The following is a 22,200-nucleotide window of genomic DNA, read 5'->3' as shown; positions in this document are numbered from 1 at the left end:
GGACTGAAGCGCCTAGAACCGCTCGGCCACAACGGGCAATAATGGCACCAAATCCTAACTAATAGAAGCAGCCTCATACCTTAGCACTATCTCCTCCGTAAATCACGTTTGGTGCTGTTGCCCAACCCATATCCTTCCATAGGTTCGTGATATGGACAACACGATTCATCACTCCAAATCACTGGTTTCCGGTAATCCATTGTCCAGTGGCTTTGCTTAGGACTGACTGCTGAAAAGCGTGGCTTATGAGGAGCTGCTCGACTATTTTACCCCAATCTTTTTAACTCCCTGCTCACAGTCATTCTGCTAGCTGGAATTCTGGTAGCACTTTTGAACTGACGGGTGATTCCTTCCGTTGATATCATGTGATTTTCTACAACCTCTCTCCGCAATGCTCTACGATGTGTGCCTAGTCTTGGTTAAGCTGTGATTGTTCCTTCACGTTTCCTCTTCACAGTCACATGACCAACAGTCAACTGGGTCACCTATAGGATGGTTCAAATAGCTCTGAGCACTATGGGACTTAACATCGGAGGTCATCAGTCCCCTAGAAAGAACTACTTAAACCTAACTAACCTAAGGACATCACACACATCCATGCCCGAGGCAGGATTCGAACCTGTGACCGTAGCGGTCGCGCGGTTCCAGACTGAGGCGCCTAGAACCGCTCGGCCACCAACGGCATTCGAAGTGACCAAACTATTTTTCTACTACTGCCTCACTGCTTATAGCGCCGTATTTGTTTCGTTTTACGTTGGCGAGTCGTCTTCTCGTGACGCCTAGTCGTCAGTTCCCCATTGCGTATTGATGTCAGGATACTTTTAATCAAGTAGAGTATTTAGATTTAGCAGTGTCGTCGTTGCATAAAATGAACGCATAGAGTAGTATTGTGTTCGATACTTCTCCCCTGCTTGGATACAAACCTGCGAGATTCTGTAGTTATTATCACTGTCAGCTCCTATAAACATTTGCGTAGCTACGTATGATGTAAAACAGAATTTATACAAAGATAGTAAACGTATATTTCAAGTAATGCTTGCCTATTTCGTGGGTAATGAATAGATCTCTCTGGCCTCTTGGGATAAATGCAGTCAACTACAGTTCTGTATTACCTTCTGAGCTACAAAATATGTGGGTCGTTTTCTCCTAAATAACATCTAATGGTCAGTCTTCCATGTTTGGTAAAACAGACTGCCGATTTACTGGTGGAAATTTAGAAATACTGCGGTTCCTCGTCGACTTGCGATGATTCTTGTATTCACTATATTCGGAGTTATGCCCTACCCACTGTCGGAAGCGCTTATTTTGTGGAATTTAGCACAATTTCCTCAATAATATTTGTCATGTGTTCGCAGCGGTAAGGACTTACCCGGTCCGCACAACGCTGCTCAGGAGTTAAGAGACTGGAACGGCCTTTGAGAGGACGTTGTTCTGCTCACTATCCGGCCAACGCTATTTGTGTTTTCCATTGACTTCCTAAACCAAATTCAATGTATGTCAAGGTATTTCCCCAAACAGATCACGGCCAATATTTTTTTTGACACCTTTCGCTACCAGAGAATGCTCTCTCCCTGTCGGGGCCGACGTGACGTTAGAAGCCGCCTCTACTCTTGCCTTGCTTGTATGTCACACCGTACCCTATCTTGGTAGCACCGCTTGGTAGCTAACTGCAAATTCCCGTTGTGTTTATTGTGATACTAGTAACCCGGAGAGTGGCGTCCTCTTAAATTATACCAAAGCGCAATTTATACTTTCTTTCTCATTGTAGCTATAGTGGCCGTTGATAACAAAAACGAGACTTACTTATAAAATCCATCTACTGTCTTACCAATAGCGGTTTTAATATGCCAGTGTACATTTAGAGGTCACGACTTCATCAGGGCTTGTGTCCTTATGTAAGGACATTCACTGCGAAGTCGACCGGACGGAAGAGCATGTCTTCCAGTTTTAGTGCATTTTCATTGTATATGACATCGCAACGACGTCTCTCCCTCATGCTGTCTACAGTATAAAACCACAGCAAAATCTAAGTGTGGATGATAGAACAAGAACTCTGATCTTTGTCCCCTCGAATGGCAATCCAGTTGCATTCAACAGCGGCCTCTCTTTCAAACTCTAATTCAGTTGGTCATGATTTTATAATTTTTTCACGATATTATCCGTTACCTTATATGTAGAATTTTTGTGTTTGCGTCCGTTGCTGATCAAGTATTTTTCCTTGGGGAGGCTCAGCAGATCTGAACGTGAACGAAGCTTCGTGCCTGAAACTAGCAGAAAACCAAAAAACAGAAAGTGTTGCCGTTATTTACAAGGAACGTTGTATATAATCTATTGTGATGTCTTGGGCATTGATGATAACATTTGTTTTCAAAGGTTTTACGCAGTACATTACACTTATTGCTACAAAATGATTTTAGCTTTTTCTCGGTTCCTGGTGTACACTTTATTTCCGGTTTGATTAAGTAATGTTCAGAAAGGAAATTACTTAGAATGGGCTGGAATACCCGGTCCTTATAAGATTACAATTAGTGGGACTTCCATCATATTTTACAGTTCATCTTATACCATCACGACCGGCTTTATTAGAAATGGTAAATCTTTTTGTACATATTGTAGAAGATATGACATCAGATTTTATATAAATGGACTAAGGGCAAAACTATTGTAGTTTACAATTTTTCGCTCCACTATTGTACTACATGTGAAATGTGAAGTTTTATGCTGGAAGGGTGTTAGATCTCAAGATGAAGTCCTACAGGTCTCAAAAGTTCTGAAATAAGAAGACAAATAAGAAAGACAAGGAAACTTCCTGGCAGATTAAAACTGTGTGCGCCGGCCGGAGTGGCCGAGCCGTTAAAGGCGCTACAGTCTGGAACCGCACGACCGCTACGGTCGCAGGTTCGAATCCTGCCTCGGGCATGGATGTGTGTGTTGTCCTTAGGTTAGTTAGGTTTAAGTAGTTCTAAGTTATAGGGGACTTATGACCACAGCAGTTGAGTCCCATAGTGCTCAGAGCCATTTGAACCATTTAAAACTGTGTGCCGGACCGATAAAGTTTCATGTCTGCGTTCACTCCGCCGTAGTGACAATCGCATTCACGATAAAAATGTTATTACTTTATTTTTCCTTCTAGTTGTGACTGTGTACCAATCAAAATGGCGAACGATAATTAGACAGAAAATTGAAATTACAGGTCAAAGAATCTGACTCCATCATTCATTGGGTTCAAAATGGTTCAAATGGCTCTGAGCACTATGGGACTTAACATCTGAGGTCATCGGTCCCCTAGAACTTAGAACTACTTAAACCTAACTAACCTAAGGACATCACACACATCCATGCCCGAGACAGGATTCGAATCTGCGACCGTAGCGGTCGCGCGGTTCCAGACTGAAGCGCCTAGAACCGCTCGGCCACCATTCATTGGGATTGCGCTGAAAGAAAGCAGTTGTGGAGTATGAAATAATCAGCGAAGATTGGGAGTGAGTGGCAGAGGAGGTGTGAAATTGTACAGCGTAGAGGCAGGACAGCACATGTCGGCATCATGTGGTTTTTATGAGCGTTACCCAACAGGATTCGGTCAGAACTGCAGCACCAATTTCAGACGCAGCACGAATTTCTTACCGAGTAATAAAGCTCTCTCGAGAGAAAACGCGAAGATTGCACCCAAATTTTGCAACTAACTGATAATAGCTTTTTATAATGTATTAAAACTAAGCCGTTAGCCTAATTCACAATTAGGAGTAGACTGTGATTTCACAAATCGGTTCAGAGGGAGTGTAAGTGGCGACCGAGCGCGCTGTTTTGTGGGTCGTAATTTGTTCTTACAAGTCACCTTCATCCAGTTGCTTCTGTATTTCTGCATACCAGGTTATTGAGGAACAGTCCCAAGAGCAATAATACGAATAAACCGTGCAGTATGCGCAATAGTCGCTGCAGTCACAGACTTCGCAATACTCGCTGTTTACGAGAGGGAAACTCAGATTGTGATACCTGACATGTTGTCATAACGACTGGAAAACGAGTTTTAATATTTTAGTACAATATTTGAGAACGATCCATCCTATTGTCATGGTCTGTTCTTGAACACTTCCCCAAACAATACAGCGTTCCTTGTGTACAGACTAAATGAACTAACGCGAATCGTGTCAGTCTATGAACGTTTTACTTTGCTTCAACGTGTTCAACACACACACACACACACAAACTGAAAACAGGTTGCGCCTCCTGTATCAGCAGATCTCAGTGTTCTCTCTCCACGCGCGCCCCAAATTCTCGCTGCAGGTGCTGATTAACTGCCTCATTAACGGCTCGTCGCTGCCGAGGTTTCAGCTGTAGCAGCGACCGCCGAGCTGACGCGGCTGTCTGCAGCCGTTAACGGTGTTTACCGCCCTCCTCAGTTCCTTCCCTCGCTGTTGCTGACGCAAAAGCCGAAGTATACGCGCATCCAGAGGCAGCCGTTTACCGGGTTGTATTATACACTTGCGTTCACCACTCATTTCGAAACACCCTCGCAGCATCAATGTGGGAGCTCTAGCAGGGGCTATTCCTGTATTGCGAAAACAGACATATTATGGTGGGAACCTTACATAACAATTTTCTAAAATAGAGATGTTGATTTTAGTTGATGCATTATGAAAAGTGTGTCGCAAAATGTTGTATCAGACGCGAAGGTCTTAAATGACCAAGGCAGTTTAGTAAGAGGAGCCCCTGTACGGACTGTACGTTTGGTATGACACAATTACCTTAAAACTACAAAAAATACAACAGACTTACAATTTAATTTTCAAAGATTATGTTCTCTTATGACAGAGTAGCTACACGTAAACTATGGCAAATTATGGAAGAGAAAGGAGTGCTACGCTATCAAGTAAACTCTCTTAAAAGCGTCTATCGCAAACCAGACATTAAAGAGGAGGTAAACGGCAATAAAGGCAGCAAATGACTTTAAGCAAAGTATCAAGCATGATTATCCTTTATCATTTATATTACTTGCCTTTCATGTAGATGACATTCGCAAATGGAGAAAGCGGTTTGCTCTTAAATAGAATAGAGTGAGATATGGTGAAAGGGAGTGGAGTGGTTGTATTGGATTGTTTAGGGGAGGGGACCAGACAGCAGGGTCATCGGTCTCTTCGGATTAGGGAAGGTCGGGGAAGGAAGCCGGGCGTGCCCTTTCAAAGGAACCATCCCAGCATTTGCCTGCAGCGATTTAGGGAAATCACCGAAAACCTAAATCAGGATGGCCGGACGCGGGATTGAACCGTCGTCATCCCGAATGCGAGTCCATTGTAAAGGGAGTGGGAGGAAGATATGGTCAGAAAGAGGGGTGGAGGAAATGGACAAAGAGAGGTGGAGGAGGAGATGAAGGGACAGAGACAGCGTGGAGGAGGAGATAGGAGGAGATAGGTAGGAGTGGGGGGATGAAGTGGACAGACAGAGCGATGAAGAGCTGGGCACAGAGAGGGGGGGGGGAGGAGGAGGATGTGTGTTTAGTATATGTATCAAACGCATACGTAAATCAATAAAATAGAAGAAATTTTCGGTGGATTATATGAGAGGCTGAATCAGCGGCATATTCTGCACACATGCTGACAGGGATTCCCCAGGGCGCTGTCGGTGTGGCTGCAGATATCCTGTGTGTGGGAGCTGGTGAGGAGCGAGGCCGGACGCACCCTCGCACGTGGCGGAAGAGACGGCCCGGCCTAGCCGCTAGCCGTCAGTTAATTTATGGGCCAGCAGGCGGCAGGCGCTTCCTGCGACCCGTGATCGCGGCGCGATAATTACGCCGTGTGCCGGCAGCGAGCGGTGCTAGCCGCACGCGGTAGCTGCCGCTCGCGCCACTTCCTGCGCGGCTCGCAGACAATGGCAAGACAGATGCGTAGACGAGGATGCGGTTCGCACGTACGCAATTGTTGTGTGGTTGCCACCTGATACCACTGCTAGTCATTCCCTCTCCTGTTCCACTCGCAAACGGAGTGAGCGAAACGCGCTTGCCTTTCACTGTAGGAGCCTTAATCTCCTTTTTTGTATACTTAAGCGACAAGAAAATGAACGTAGTGAAATTGCTCTGCATTTTGTACAAAATGCATGTTCTGTAAACTTCCTCAGTAGATTGGGAGACGTCCTCACACCGGCATTTCATTGATGTTATATCAATAAACACCATACATTGATTTCGGATCGCACATTCCATAATCAGGAGTGTGTGGGAAGCCAGTAACCTGTACAGTGCCTGACAAAAAAGTAGAAGCTTCCGGAAAGAAAGGAGGAAACGAAATGGAACTTCACGGATTGACAGGGCATGTGATCTTATTTCAGTGATTACCATGTCGCGCCAAATCTTGGCTGTACGGGCACACTTACCCAGTGGCGTTGCGTCATCTCGGGTGTGCATCCAAACAGCATATCCAGACACTCTGGGATGATAAAGGCATTGAAACAGAGGGTGACACGCGTAAAGCTGAAATACTAAACACCTTTTTCCAAAGCTGTTTCACAGCGGAAGACCGCTCTGCAGTTCCTTCTCTAAATACTCGCGCGAACGAAAAAATGGCTGACATCAAATGGCTGGCTCTGAGCACTATGGGACTCAACTGCTGAGGTCATTAGTCCCCTAGAACTTAGAACTAGTTAAACCTAACTAACCTAAGGACATCACAAACATCCATGCCCGAGGCAGGATTCGAACCTGCGACCGTAGCGGTCTTGCGGATCCAGACTGCAGCGCCTTTAACCGCACGGCCACTTCGGCCGGCGGCTGACATCGAGATAAGTATCCAAGGAATAGAAAAGCAGCTGAAATCATTCAACATGACGGGATACCAATTCGATTCTACACAGAGTACGCGAAAGAACTAGGCCCCCTTCTAACAACCGTGTACTGCAAGTTTCTAGAGGAACGGAAGGTTCCAAATGATTGGAAAAGAGCACAGGTAGTTCCAGTTTTCAAGAAGGGTCGTCGAGCAGATGCTCAAAACTATAGCCCTATATCTCTGACATCGATCTGTTGTAGAATTTTAGAAAATGTTTTTTGCTCGCGTATCATGTCATTTCTGGAAACCCAGAATCTACTCTGTAGGAATCAACATGGATTCCGGAAACAGCGATCATTTGAGACCCAACTCGCTTTATTTGTTTATAAGACCCAGAAAATATTAGATACAGGCTCCCAGGTAGATGCCATTTTCCTTGACTTCCGGAAGGCGTTCGATACAGTTACGCACTGTCGCCTGATAAACAAAGTAAGAGCCTAAGGAATATCAGACTAGCTGTGTGGCTTCATTGAAGAGTTTTTAGCAATACACAACATGTTGTTCTGAATGGAGTGACGTCTACAGACTGGCGTGCCACAGGGGAGTGTTATGGGACCATTGCTTTTCAAAATATATATAAATGACCTAATAGATAGTGTCGGAAGTTCCACGTGGTTTTCCGCGGACGATGCTGTAGTATATAAAGAAGTTGCAGCATTAGTAAATTGCACCGAAATGCAGGAAGATCTGCAGCGGATAGGCACTTGGTGCAGGGCGTGGCAACTGACGCTTAACATAGACAAATGTAATGTATTGCGAATACATAGAAAGAAGGATCCTTTATTGTATGATTATATGATAGTGGAACAAACACTGGTAGCAGTTGCTTCTGTAAAATATCTGGGAGTATGCGTACGGAACGATTTGAAGTGGAATGATAATATAATATTAATTGTTGGTAAGGCGGGTGCCAGGTTGAGATTCATTGGGAGAGTCCTTAGAAAATGTAGTCCAGCAACAAAGGAGGTGGCTTACAAAACACTCGTTCGACCTATACTTGAGTATTGCTCATAAGTGTGGGATCCGTACCAGGTCGGGTTGACAGAGGAGATAGAGAAGATCCAAAGAAGAGCGGCGCGTTTCGTCACAGGGTTATTTGGTAAGCGTGATAGTGTTACGGAGATGTTTAGCAAACTCAAGTGGCAGACTCTGCAAGAGAGGCGCTCTGCATCGCGGTGTAGCTTGCTGTCCAGGTTTCTGGATGAGGTATCGAATATATTGCTTCCTCCTACTTATACCTCCCGAGGAGATTACGAATGTAATTTTAGAGAGATTCGAGCGCGCACGGAGGCTTTCCGGCAGTCGTTCTTCCCGTGAATCATACCCGACTGAAACAGGAAAGGGAGGTAATGACAGTGGCACGTAAAGTGCCCTCCGCCACACACCGTTGGGTGGCTTGCGGAGTGTAGATGTAGATGTGTGAAGGCTGTCACAAAGCGGCTGTATCCTCTCCTGAGGCACTCTGGCTCACAACTGTTTCACCTGGTCTGGCCGGATACTGGCACTGGGACGGTGTTCGAGCTGGCCCCACAGGTGTTCCATCTGGGACAGATAGGTTATGTTGTTGTGCGTGGGCAGCTCTACATCAAGCAAACAGTTCATAAGGACAGGCGAGTGAGCATTATCCTATTAAAAAATGGCATCAAGATACTATCGCACTGGAGGTAATACATCCATCTCATCAGGATTTCTGTGACGTCCGTTGTACCGTTACACTTCCCTCAAACACAGTCAGCAGTGACAAAGTCATACCCTACGGCTCCCGCATACCAAGACTCCAGGTCTAACAACCGCTGTGCATTTCCAAAACTTTGGAAGACTGGGGCATCTTCCCAGGTCGCCACCTTACTCGCCGGTGATGGCCATCTGGGGTAGTGCAGAACGGCGACTCATTGCTGAACACAATGCGACGCCATTCATAAGCCGTCGTTGCCTCCTGGCCACAGAACCACTCCAAACGCAGCCCTTTCCGTTGTGCTGTTAACGGCAGCGTACGCATGTGACGGTAATTCCCTAGTCCAGATGCTGCTAGAATCCGGTTAATGCTGCGAGATGAGAAACAATGATGCAGGGAGTCCATTATTGTTCTTCAATGACAGAGGTAGATGTGGAAGTGTTAGCCCTACGATGTGGTTCGTGTATTTTTTTTTGGAACCCTTCCAGGAGCTGAGAACTTCTCTCTGTCATGTGTTGTTTATCCGTATAGTCTCTGGTTTTTTAGTGATTTGTTAATTTTTTACTCTTTGTTTATAAATTTTCTAATCAGCATTGTGGTCAGACCTGATCAACTAAAACCACGACAAGTATGCCTGCCTTCACTTCCGCAAGCAGTCCATCATCGGGCACTATCACATCCTAATTCCCTATAAATCTGGCCGGCCGGTGTGGCCAGCCGGTTCTAGGCGCTTCAGTCTGGATCCGCGCTACCGCTACGGTCGCAGGTTCGAATCCTGCCTCCGGCATGGATGTGTGTGATGTCCTTAGGTTAGTTATGTTTAAATAGTTCTAAGTTCTAGGGGACTGATGACGTCCGATGTTAAGTCCCATAGTGCTCAGAGCCATTTGAACCATTTTTGTCAACTGCTACGCACGCGCCGTCTGTGTATCCTCCACAGTGGTCTCTCAACATCCGATGCTGTTTATTCCTTTTATATACCCCACCATGCCTAGTAACAACACTAAACACGAACAACACTAAAGCACTCTGGTGGCCGATCTGCCTGTCACAGAGAATTGCAGCTGTACTCATTTACATATCTACCGATGGTGTATTCGTCAATGAAGCTACGTTGACTTCCGAACGTCGTTCTGGGCCTTCACTTTTCTTATCAAACAATGTACAAGGGATGGACAAAATTATGAAAACGTCAAAAACACAACACATTAGCACGTCTGACAGGGTGTAGGAAAACAGTTGGCACTCAAAACAGCTTGCAGTGGTCTCGGAATGGATAAATACGGGTCCTGTATCGTTTTCAGGGGAATCTTACACCATCCTTCCTGCGAAATAATGGCAAGTTCAGGTAAGGACGATGGAGGTGCAAACCGATCACGCGCCCTTTTCTCCAAAGTAGGCAACAAAGGCTCAATAATATTGAGATTTGGTGACTGTGATTGCCATAAGAGATGCGAAAATTCATCGTCTTGTTTACAAAACCAGTTATTGATGGTGCGAGCTGTGTGATCAGGAGCTCTGTCGTCTTGGAAAACAGCATCACCAGCGAGGAACAAATATTGTACTATGGGAATGATCTGATCAGCCAAAATGGTCATATAATCCTTCGCAGTAAAGCATTCTTGCAGGGTAGCCATGGGGGCCATGAAACACCACGATATGGCTGCTCAAATCATCAGTGAACCCCCTCCATGTTTCACTATTGTGACGTTAACTCGTCCAGAAGTTGGAAACAGTGTGAAGCAAGACATCTGACCAAATGATGTTCTTCCATTGCTCCAAAGTCCACGTTTTATGGCTTCGGTTTCGCGTGTTCCTGTTAATTGCATGTGCATCGCTGATAAGTCTTTCGGTACTAGATCTCGGCCTAAAATACCATTCCTCTGAAGTTCCCTCCGTGTTCAAATGGCTCTGAGCACTATGGGTCTTCTGAGGTCATCAGTCCCCTACAACTTAGAACTAATTAAACCTAACTAACCCAAGGACACCACACACATCCATGCCCGAGGCAGGATTCAAACCTGCGACCGTAGCGGTCGCGCGGTTCCAGACTGTAGCGCCCAGAGCCGCTCGGCCACCCGGGCCGGCTCCCTCCGTATTGTTTTGGTGCTGAGTACGACATTCACTTCTGCATCGACATTTGCAGCTAGCGACCTCTTGCTGTACGTCACAATCCCACAATCCTCTTCGACGACTGTCTATCATGATCACTCAACACGTTTTCATACGCGTTGTGGCTTAGCGGACGACATTTCTTCGCTCTCCCTGTACGCTGTATAAATTTTCCATATACCCCCTTGCAACAGCAAACACTGTGGCTCCCTCGGTTACGAAGCAACCACTATAGGAGCGCCAACAATTTGCCCACATCCGAATTCACTTAGCTCCGACATAATTCACCCACAACTACACAGGACACTGTCCTAACGATTGCCACCTGCTAGGCACTGAGTACATGGCATAGGTGTCTTTCGTTGTCAAATACAACAGCGCAAACTGCAGGGTTGGTTGGCATCTTCATCCATGTGCAACCATGCATTTCTCGCTGTGTACATATTTTTCAAAAAAAATGTTCAAATGTGTGTGAAATCTTATGGGACTTAACTGCTATGGTCATCAGTCCCTAAGCTTACACACTACTTAACCTAAATTATCCTAAGGACAAACACACACACCCATGCCCAAAGGAGGACTCGAACCTCCGCCGGGACCAGCCGCACAGCCCATGACTGCAGCGCCCGAGACCGCTCGGCTAATCTCGCGCGGCTTCATATTTTTGTCCAATCCCTTTATATCTGCTGTCATACGGGACACAGCATACATAAAAGAGCGTCGAGCTGCCTACTACTCAGGCGCAACTTAAAGTTAGAACTCCATAGAGGCACCCATGAAAAGCAATACGTATGTTACACATCTGCCTATATCGCATAAGAAGTTTCGAAGTGGAGAGCTATCCACCGAACATGAATGTAAGCTGACTCACGGCTCCGCTCAGTATGTAGTAGAACCTCAACACAGTCGTTGGGCAGTCGTGAAATACTGTCAGGACGGAGTCTCAGCGTGTGTCTCAAGACTGATCCACAGATTCAAACTGGATATTATACAAGTGACATTGACGATAGTTCCTAGGGTTTGGGACTCGTATATGTGTGTTTAAAAACAAGTCAGTGCAGCTGAACAGTGAACTACATTGCGATGACTCACAACTTCGTACTCCAATTAAGTAGTGTAAAACTTCTATCAGTGAATCACTGTAAATTGTTACTTATTTATGTTGCCCCCTATTTTTGTGATAGCCGTTCCGTAACCCTACATAGCAGTGTGAGGAATTTGTATTGTTGCTGCTTGCAAGTAAGACATCTTAGAACAGCAACTACTTCGGTGGGTTCTCTTCTTACAACCTTTATATTTTTGACGCCAAGTGCATTTTTAAAATAAAACAATGTCGTTTTATTTTGTTTGGATTATTTGATACTGCCTACAACTATCCTGTTCCCGTTATTTGCGTACTATTGTATTCCATGCACAAAGTAGTTAGTCGCAGGTTTTGCATAAGGTGAAGAAAGCAATGGACGTGTGGAGGAGACAGAAGTCTATATCCATCTAAGAGACCAATCTAATAAGAGTTTTGAATGAACAAAAATATCTACTAAATGGAAAATTTCTGGACAGTTTTGCTCCTGTTTTCGACGAGACAGCACAGGACCACAGGACGGGCAGTCGTCACACGCGGCTGCCATAGGCAGGACGAAATAGCCATGTGATCCTAAGTTGTGACGGTTCTAATTTATTATGCAGCTGTTAGAATAACCATTTAATGCGCTAATTCTGCTCGACTGATAAATTATACTCCTTGATCGTTTTATTTAGCATAACCCACCATTACTGACTCTACTTAAAGTAAGTTGATAGACGGATTATACACGACACATTTTTGCATCATCTCTGTATTATGAGTACATAATCTCTTTCTGTTTGCGCAACACATGCGAAACATAAACTAGTCGTGAAGCGTACCAACCAAACGTTGCTCATTTACCTTTGGTATGATCCATGGTTTGTTTGGGTCTCGTATATGTTATAAAGAAAAACATCGTATAATTTTTCGTGATTTTACGTACCTGGTTAAGTGTCACAGCAGTATACCGGTAGCTTTCAGCCATTCATGGATGAACGTATTTCGGAATAAATAATGAACATCAGCAAATTGCAGTCATAGGAAGTCCGTACACTATCATACAGAAAATAAAATGCGGCTGCATGATTCCCAGATACAACCATCAACAGCGATGGATAAATTAAGATTCACTAATAGCTTTTCTGGCAAATATCGCCTGTTCCCTCCAAGGATTCCCATGTAAGCTCACAGAGCTTTTCTGTAACATTCCCGGAACGAACCGACTGCTAGCAAATCTGGCAGCACGTCTCTTAATTTCTTAAGCCTGACCCAATAGAAATGACTCAAGGATGGATACTCTGCGTGGCCGAAAAAGAATATTATTTCCAGTCGTCCATGCCATACGAGCGATCTGCGAAGCAAACGTTGAGTTACTCTCCACGCCAACGGGAAACCAAACATTTTATTGGCATACACTCCTTGAACTTCTCTATTCATGAAGGTGATTTAATATGAATTACCAATCTCGCTTTGAGCTGCGAGACACTGTTTTATAGTCTCAACACTTACACCACTGGTTATCACCTTGTTGCTGTGTGAATGAACTCTGAATAACTCCACACACCGACCCTCTGGAGCGTAGCACAGGCGTCGCTGGTCGTTTCCTCTTTACTGCCTATGAGTTTCCGTCAGAGGTTCGAATCTTCCCTGAGGCATGGGTGTGTTTTGTCCTTAGCGTAAATTAGTTTAAGTTATATTAAGTAGTGCGTAAGCCAAGTATCGATGACCTCAGCAGTTTGGTCCCATAGTCCTTACCAAAAATTTCCAATTTCCTATGAGTTTCAGTAAACGTCCTCGAACTTTTGAACAAGAAAATCCCAGAAAAAGTAGTTCCAATAAGAGAGTGTACAGTCGCTCAATCGGAAACACGTTACTGTCTATCGAAACATCAAAATTGAATCCGATCACATCTTTGAACACCGGCCTCTCCAACAGGTGTCTTGCACATTTAGTCATCACTAAAAGAAAGGTAACCCCAACTTTCCACCGTCACCATAAGCTTCACTTCTAACTTTATCGTTCCCTCTGGATCGCAGAATTAGAAATGTCCAAAACTGTTACTGCTAAACATCCTCCAGCGTTCAAAGAACTGTCCTTTATACTGAACACAATGCTCTACTCCCTGAATTTCCGCTTCACCTGACGATTGCTCAGTATTTAGTCTTTCACCCGATTGGCGATGTGTTTACAGAATGCGTGACTTATGCCTCAGAAGCGATTATTCCTGCTGGCGTTGATTCCTTCCGTGCTAATTACATACCTGTGCCACTTCCCAGTCTAGTGCCACAACATAGGGTGCGTTGGCAAAATCAACTAGAAACGGATCCGTATACTTTTGTTGGCGATATTACTCGAGTGTTTCAAATTTATTAATATATTCTACGCTACTGAAGCGCAACAACTAGTAAGAAATTTGCGTGTAGTTTTGAACTAAAAATGTATTTCTTGTAACACGTTTCCACCCAGCATGTGTCTAAAATATGACGACAAGCCGATAGTGTAGTATGACAATTCTAAATTCAATGGGGATGAGTGTACCACCAAACTTACGAAACGCCTTATAAAATCTTAATTTTCAAAGCGGACGTTATCTGACAATGGCGATACAAAAATTTCAAAAAATCTGGCATTATTTGTTTATTCTTATTCAGTAATATTATGTGGGATTATGTTTCGGGATACTTCATCAATCCACGATAAGGTTTTCTGAAGCCGAAAGTGTGTAATACGGATTATTTGTGGTGCACATTCAAGTGCAGTGGCGTGGTCAAGGAATTGGGAATACTAACTACTGACTTTCAACATATTTGTTCGTTAATGACATTTGTCATTATCTCTTTTTCAAATCAACAGCTCGGTTCACGGAATAAGGACGGAGTCACTTACCTAATTCCACGAAGATGTCAGTTTTATTCAAGAGCGTAATTTACGAAAAAGCCTAAGGGATTTACTGGTGGACAAGTCGCTTACGAAACTGCTGGATTTCTTGGTGGAACCAGAGGGGCTATGTATTATTAATAATATCAAGTATCGTGAATACTAATGAAGTTTGACTAATGAATATCTTCAGTTCAGAGATGCGGTGTGTATTTTGTAAAATAATATTGTGTAATTCGGTGTGGATACATTTATGCGTTTTGCAACACGTTTGGTATTAACTTTCAAACGAAACTGTGTTCCAGACGCATATTGCAGTTCCTACCATTTTGTGTAGGATCTGAGAAATGAACGTAATAGTAACTTTTAATTTGTAAATATGTATTATGTATTTCTGTCTTCATGAGATGTACTACATTCTTGAAGATGATCTCACTAGGAATGTATGGGACGATAAGTGTATCTATCTATCTATCTACCCATCTAGTTATCTATTTCTTTTACTGCAAATATATTCGGCTACAAAACGAGTTACATTAAACAGAGATGATGCTGAAGGTAAAGAATACTGAATTACCGTACCTTAGTGCTACCTATTGTCCCAGCGATACTTCACCAATGTGATTTGGAGAGGACACATTTTCCAAAACTTTGAGTAATTAATTGCTGAAATGTGAAAACTGATCAGGTATTCTGTTGTTGAAGGGTTTCCGTCGGGCTGAACAAGAAACGTAAACAAAATGAAATTGCTACTTTCATATCAGACTTAGACTTGTCGAGCTGATTTATTTCAACCATGAGAAACGAGCGGTTCTAGGCGCTTCAGTCTGGAACCGCATGACCGCTACGGTCGCAGGTTCGAATCCTGCCTCGGGTATGGATGTGTGTGACGTCCTTAGGTTAGTTAGGTTTATGTAGTTCTAATTTCTAGGCGACTGATGACCTTAGATGTTAAGTCCCATAGTGCTCAGAGCCATTTGAACCGACCACGAGAAAATGACAAAGTTACTCGGTGACTAAGGGCGAGAAGCTGCTGGTCCAACCAAGGTGATACGTGGCAAACAGCGAGTAAGCTTTTAAAGTGACCCTGTTGTTTGGAACGCGACACCGCTGACGCAGTGGGTGTCATCTTCGCCGGCGCGGCGGCGTGGCACGTAATTCGCGACTTCCCACTTGGTCATCCGATGACGGGGGCGAGGACGCAGCAGCAGCTGCAGCACGCGACTCGGCGTGTGTGTGTGTGTGTGTGTGTGTGTGTCTGTGTGTGTGTGCGTGCGTGCGTGAGCGCGTGTCGGAAGCCGCGCGGCGTAGGAGGAGGAGGAGGAGGAGGAGGAGGCGGTCCGGATTGCGCTCGAGCGGCGGCCATCCGGTTGGGCAACAGGCCGACCCGATTAGCCAATTGGAGGGGCCAATCTGCGCTCACGCCAGGCACTTGTCAGCCCCGTCGCAGCTGAGCCCCGTGCCCGACCACCAGTCGTCCGCACGACACACCGTCTTGTACCACGCACTAGCGCCCACAAGTTGGACAAGCGCGAGAAAAGATGAAAATGGGAAAAACGAAGCCTGAGTGAGCAATGACTAGAAATGGTCCCCAAGGATTCCCCAAAAACTGAAAATATTTGAAATGGAGAGCTGTATTTACTACTTCGGATGAATTAATAAGGAGAAAGTAGACCTCTCGAGCCACGTACTTCGACGAGATTCGGTATACCAATCGTAGATGACTCGAAGTGGACCGATTTAGATCACCAACTTGGTGCGTTCGAAAAAAATCAATGCCAGTTATCATGACGCAGCATATGCATTTGTGTATAGGCTTACACACTTACACTAGACAAAAATCAGTCATCACCAGCAGACAACCTGACCAGCAGACAAACTGACCCTTAACATAGGCAAATGTAACGTATTGCGAATACATACAAAGAAGGATCCTTTATTGTATGATTATATGATAGCGGAACAAACACTGGTAGCAGTTGCTTCTGTAAAATATCTGGGAGTATGCGAACGGAACGATTTGAAGTGGAATGATAACATAATATTAATTGTTGGTAAGGCGGGTGCCAGGTTGAGATTCATTGGGAGAGTCCTTAGAAAATGTAGTCCATCAACAAAGGAGATGGCTTACAAAACACTCGTTCGACCTATACTTGGGTATTGCTCATCAGTGTGGGATCCGTACCAGTTGGGGTGGACGGAGGAGATAGAGAAGATCCAAAGAAGAGCGGCGCGTTTCGTCCCAGGGTTATTTGGTAACCGTGATAGCGTTACGGAGATATTTAGCAAACTCAAATGGCAGACTCTGCAAGAGAGGCGCTCTGCATCGCGGTGTAGCTTGCTGTCCAGGTTTCGAGAGGGTGCGTTTCTGGATGAGGTATCGAATATATTGCTGTCCCCTACATATACCTCCCGAGGAGATCACAAATGTAAAATTAGAGAGATTCGAGCACGCACGGAGGTTTTCCGGCAGTCGTTCTTCCCGCGAACCAGCCATACGCGGCTGGAACAGGAAAGGGAGGTAATGACAGTGGCGCGTAAAGTGTCCTCCGCCACACACCGTTGGGTGGCTTGCGGAGTGTAGATGTAGATGTAGATCAGGCTGTTTCAGTGTGACATCGCTTCTAGTCTTGATAATGGCCTCAGTTCGATGAGGAAGAGGGTTTCTTCAGATGTGTCTTATCAGATTAGGTCTTGTAGAGCCGCCAGGTGGTCGGTGTGTTGACTGCTACGTTTCAGCCACTGTTCCAAATAGTACCAGGTATTTTCTGTGGTATTAAGATCGGGTGATTTAGCGGATAGGCCGAGGAGCGACGGTGTGTCTGAGTGTTCATCGAACCAAGAAACTATGCTTGCAGTCCATTGAACGCGGCTGTTCTTATCTTGGGAGACGGGAATGTCCACAGCGTACTGATCAAAAAAGGAAAGGACAAAACTTCCTCACTGAGAATGTTGAAATAAACAGCCTGGTTGAAATCCATGGTAACGTGAATGAGTGGGTCCAAGTCATGGTGCGAAAGGAACCACCAGTACACCGCAGAACCATCTCCGTCTGAACTGTACCCTCCGCACACCGTGGATGGAACGCCTCATTGGGCCGCTGGTGCCCCCAAGATCTCGCATCTACATCTACATCCATACTCCGCAAGCCACCTGACGGTGTGTGGCGGAGGGTACTTTGAGTACCTCTATCGGTTCTCCCTTCTATTGTCTCGTATTGTTCGTGGAAAGAAAGAGTCGGTATGCCTCTGTGTGGGCTCTAATCTCTCTGATTTTATCCTCATGGTCTCTTCGCGATATCACGTAGGAGGGAGCAATATACTGCTTGACTCCTCGGTGAAGGTATGTTTCCGAAGTCTAAGAAGCCGGGACATGCCTATTCTTTGGCATCTATTGCTGTTATGTTCCGGACAACGTGGGGTCGGTAGGACATTCTGAAGTAAGAAACGACTTTATACATATCAGGCCCTCTGCCTAACACTTTACGAGACAAAGAAAAATTACGGATTTGCAGCCACTGCAGGTATACTTCAGAAGGAAAGCTGTTGTTGAGCGATACCACCACTCCGTCTACAGGCCACAAGTGGCCCATCAGGACCATCCGATCGCCGTGTAATTCTCAGAGGAGGATGCGGATAGGAGGGGCGTGGGGCAGCACACCGCTCTCCCGGTCGTAATGACGGTATTCTTGACCGAAGCCGCTACTATTCGGCCGAGTAGTTCCTCAATTTGCATCACGAGGCTGAGTACACCCCGAAAACTGGCAACAGCGCATGGTGGCCTGGATGGTCACCCATCCAAGTGCCAACCACGCCCGACAGCGCTTAACTTCGGTGATCTCACGGGAACCGGTGTATCCGCTGCGGCAAGGCCGTTGCGCTGTTGAGCGATAGCAAAATGGTAAATGTACAGGGCGCGGACAGAAACATGGAAACACCAAAAACACAACATATTGCCGTGCCTAATACGGAGCAGAAAAACCAGTTGCCATACAGAAGAGCTTCCAGTGATCCCAGAATGGGTAAATAAAGGTCCTATGTGGTTTTCAAGGGAATCTTATACCATTCTTCCAGCAAAATAGAGGCAATTTCTGGTAACGATGATGGAGGTGGAAAGTGATCGTGCACCCTTCTGTCCAAAGTAGACCACAAAAGCTCAGTAATATTCAGATTTGGTGACTTTGGTAGCCAGGAGAGATGTGGCTGTTCATCCTCGTGCTCACAAAACCAGTCCTGCACGATGCCATACAAGAGTGCACTGTTTTAAGCATTGCTATCTGCTAGCGAATATCTTGCTTTCGTTACTGTTTCTCTGACAGTAATTTAAGCGAATTCTGAAGTTGTACACTATCTGAGGACAGTATCCGGTCACCACTAACTGCTGCAGGATTGACGACTAGATGTCATGAGATGCGGCCTAGCCAGTGTAAAAGGCGTAGACAGTAGAGGGGCCGTAGCAGCGGAATGGGTCAATCAAGACGGCTCATACGTTTCACAAGTGGACTAGTCATTGGATGTCACCTGAGTAATACATCAGGATTTTAACCCTTCTGAAGGTGCCCACGTCGACAGCTGATAATGTGAACTTGAAGTAGAAATTCGAAACAACAACCACACACAGTTAAACCAAGACTGGGCGGACATATGCTGACGACAGGGACCATCGAGCACTGCGTAGGGCGGCTGTATAAAATAGCTTGAAATCAGCGGAAAAAGTCACTCTTGAGTTCCGATGTGCTACCAGCAGTGCAGAAAGCGCAGTGATTATGTGCAGGGTGTTGAAAAAAAGATGGTACAATGCTACAGCAACTTAATGCTAAGCGGCGCTTCAGATGGTGTAAGGGTTTGGGGTTGCTGAATGCCACGAGATGTCTGCCATTATGTGTGGTGCCAAAAGTGAAGAACGGAGGAGGTGGTATTATGGTCTGGGTGTGTTTTACGTGGTTATGGTGCAGTCTCCTTATTACGCTTAAGAAAACGCCAAATGCGAAAGGTTATGGACACATTTAAAAGCCTTGTGTATGGCGTCCAGCGGAGGAACTGTGCGGATAAGATTACTGTACCAGCATGACAATATTACCTCTCACAAAGAAGCATCTGGTAGGCTAAATGGCTCTGAGCACTATGGGACGTAACTTCTGAGGTCATCAGTCCCCTAGAACTTAGAACTACTTAAACCTAACTAACCTAAGGACATCAGACACATCCATGCCCGAGGCAGGATTCGAACCTGCGACCGTAGCGGTAGCGCGGTTCCAGACTGTAGCGCCTAGAACCGCTCGGCCACCCCGGCCGGCAAGCATCTCGTAGGCGGTGGCTTGTTTGGACAATAACATTCCCGCAGTGGACTGGCCTCTTCAAAGTCACGACCTGAACCGAATGAAACACGATTCGTATGAGTAGGAACGTTAACTTTGCTCCAGGCCCCAGCGACCAACGTCACTACCGTCTCTTGTTTTAGCTCTTCACAAAGAGTGGGCTGCCATTGTTCCACAACCATTCAGACACTTCTCTGAAAGTTCAAGGTGTCATAAAGCCAAAGGGTGGACACACACCATATTAATGTCCAACAGACGTCTGGATACTGTTGATCATATACCCTACATGATTTATTTTGCGCTGTCAACGGGTGAAATGTATGAAGTTAAAACTTCATTTTCTTTTAGTTTTACTCGTTGTAATATCATTTAATCAAAACTGTAATGTAAAGAACAAATCATGCTGATTGAGAAGGAAAAACAGTGGTGTGCAATGTGATGTATCAATAAGACCGCGAAATTGAACTTTGACGACAAAGATAGCTGATATCTCTTCCGTTTGAGGAATATTGGCATATTTTTGAACTGTAATTAATTCAACCTTCAGTAACAGGAATAGCGAAGAATACTAACAGAAATGTGAAACAACATTAGAAGATATTTTTCTCCACAGTAAAGCCATACAATAGGAATAAACAGTACGATCGACAGGTATCACCGCAACATCGTATCAGTTTGCAACACTGTAACAAAATGAATGGTTGAGAGGAATTAGAATACCGCCAGCTCGACAAATGCAGATAACGTTTGCTTTGTGAATTGCTTCGAATAATGGGATGTCGGCAGCGGATTTATGGGGGAGGCACGGGCAGAGCTAGTGATGAATAGCTCCAAATAGAGGCGTTCCGACGCCGCGGTGCTGTTATTTAAGCACGCGTGGGCATTCCAGCCCACTACAAATTAGTGTCAGGCAGCTTCAACTGCGAGCGTCCTGCCAAATTGTCAGCATACCGCATACCCATGTACTGCTGCTTCTAATCGCATTTGATGCACTGTTCGTTGAACAAGTTGTTCAGGCTTCTTTGTATCAGACGTACACTGATGGGCCAAAGCATCGTGACCACTTACCACCGCCAGACTGAATATAGTCCAATGGCATGATTGGCCTGTGAAGTATGAGCGGAGTAGAGTGGGGAATCATTCTAGCTACAATAGAGGACACAAATTGGGATTATTTATTATTTATTTGCTGTATGACATACATTAAAAGTTTTTGAATCACAAGAATAGCTGTAGATGTACAAAGATTACAAAATTACTGCATAGCAAGACTCCAATCCAGCTCTCCAGCATATTATCATTTGTATGGCAATAAGTGTAGGATTTTATCAAGGTCTTTCATACCAGCAGAAAAATGCTCCAATCGGAGTGAAAAGTGGGGTACTGGCTGCCTCAGTCTACCTTCCTCAGCACTTTTACAAACTTTCCCAAAAATTTTGGTATGCGAACAATTCACGCTCTTTTTAACAGACAACTCACCTCAAACTCCCACAAGATCGCCAAACTGTAACTCACTCACACTCACTAGTCCATCAATGTAAGTCGCTCATACGAATCCACCCTCACCTGCCCATTTTCACTAACTCATTCAGCCCAACTCATTGTCATTATCTCCTCGTGTCTCTCTGTTATCATCTCCAGCCTCACAATCACGGTCTCCTTCGTTCTGTTGTACTACTACATCTCCTTTCACCGTCACGGCCTCCCTCTTGCTCTCTGTTATTGTCAATACCTCATTCATTCCTTCCTACTGCTGCTGTCTCTTGTCACTGTCACTATCTCTTTCTTCCTGTTCCTCTTCCTCTTCATAGACTCTGTCTCCCGTTATCGTTGGCTCTCGCCCACTTCCACTTCTTCTGTATCTTTATTCCTCGTCCAGTGGCACTGTCTCCTTCATTCTTTTCCTAGCACTAGTCTATCATTGTCAACTATATTCTACTGCCACTGTATCCCTCGCTTTCTCTCACACTGCCATTGTATCCTCCGCTCTTTCTACACCGCAACCACAGTCTACCATCTTCCAGTATTAATTACTTTCCCGTCTATTTGCGAGTGCCAGTATCTCCTTTCTCAGAATGAAAAAGCGCGAATACTTTCGCATGTCAAAATTTTTGGGGACTTTTTAACGGGCTGAGGAAGGTAGAATCAGGCAGCTGGTACCCCACCTCTCAGGCAGAGCATATTCGCCTTTTTTGTGCTCCAATAGGAGCATTTTTCTTCTGGTTCCATTCAGCAGGGCATGTTATCCATATGTAAACAACTTAACTAGTCAGTTAATTTATAATTTACTTATGTGAAATGGAAATAACGCAAAACTAATTTTACACCTCAGACCGGA

At 45.0% G+C, this 22,200-nt stretch overlaps 1 protein-coding gene and 1 pseudogene across 2 annotated transcripts in view; both read right to left on the bottom strand.

Moving 5' to 3' along the window:
- The window catches only part of LOC126236416 (extracellular sulfatase SULF-1 homolog), a 799,264-nt gene that overhangs the window by 357,367 nt on the left and 419,697 nt on the right, over window positions 1-22,200 (bottom strand). The window lies entirely within an intron of this gene.
- LOC126238412 (5S ribosomal RNA) lies at window positions 18,307-18,424 on the bottom strand (annotated as a pseudogene).

The sequence above is a fragment of the Schistocerca nitens genome, chromosome 2 (assembly GCF_023898315.1).
Source record: "Schistocerca nitens isolate TAMUIC-IGC-003100 chromosome 2, iqSchNite1.1, whole genome shotgun sequence".
NCBI classification, from domain to species: Eukaryota; Metazoa; Arthropoda; class Insecta; order Orthoptera; family Acrididae; genus Schistocerca; species Schistocerca nitens.
Note: the sequence above shows the minus strand (reverse complement) of the source record. Positions and strands in the feature narration are given on the sequence as shown.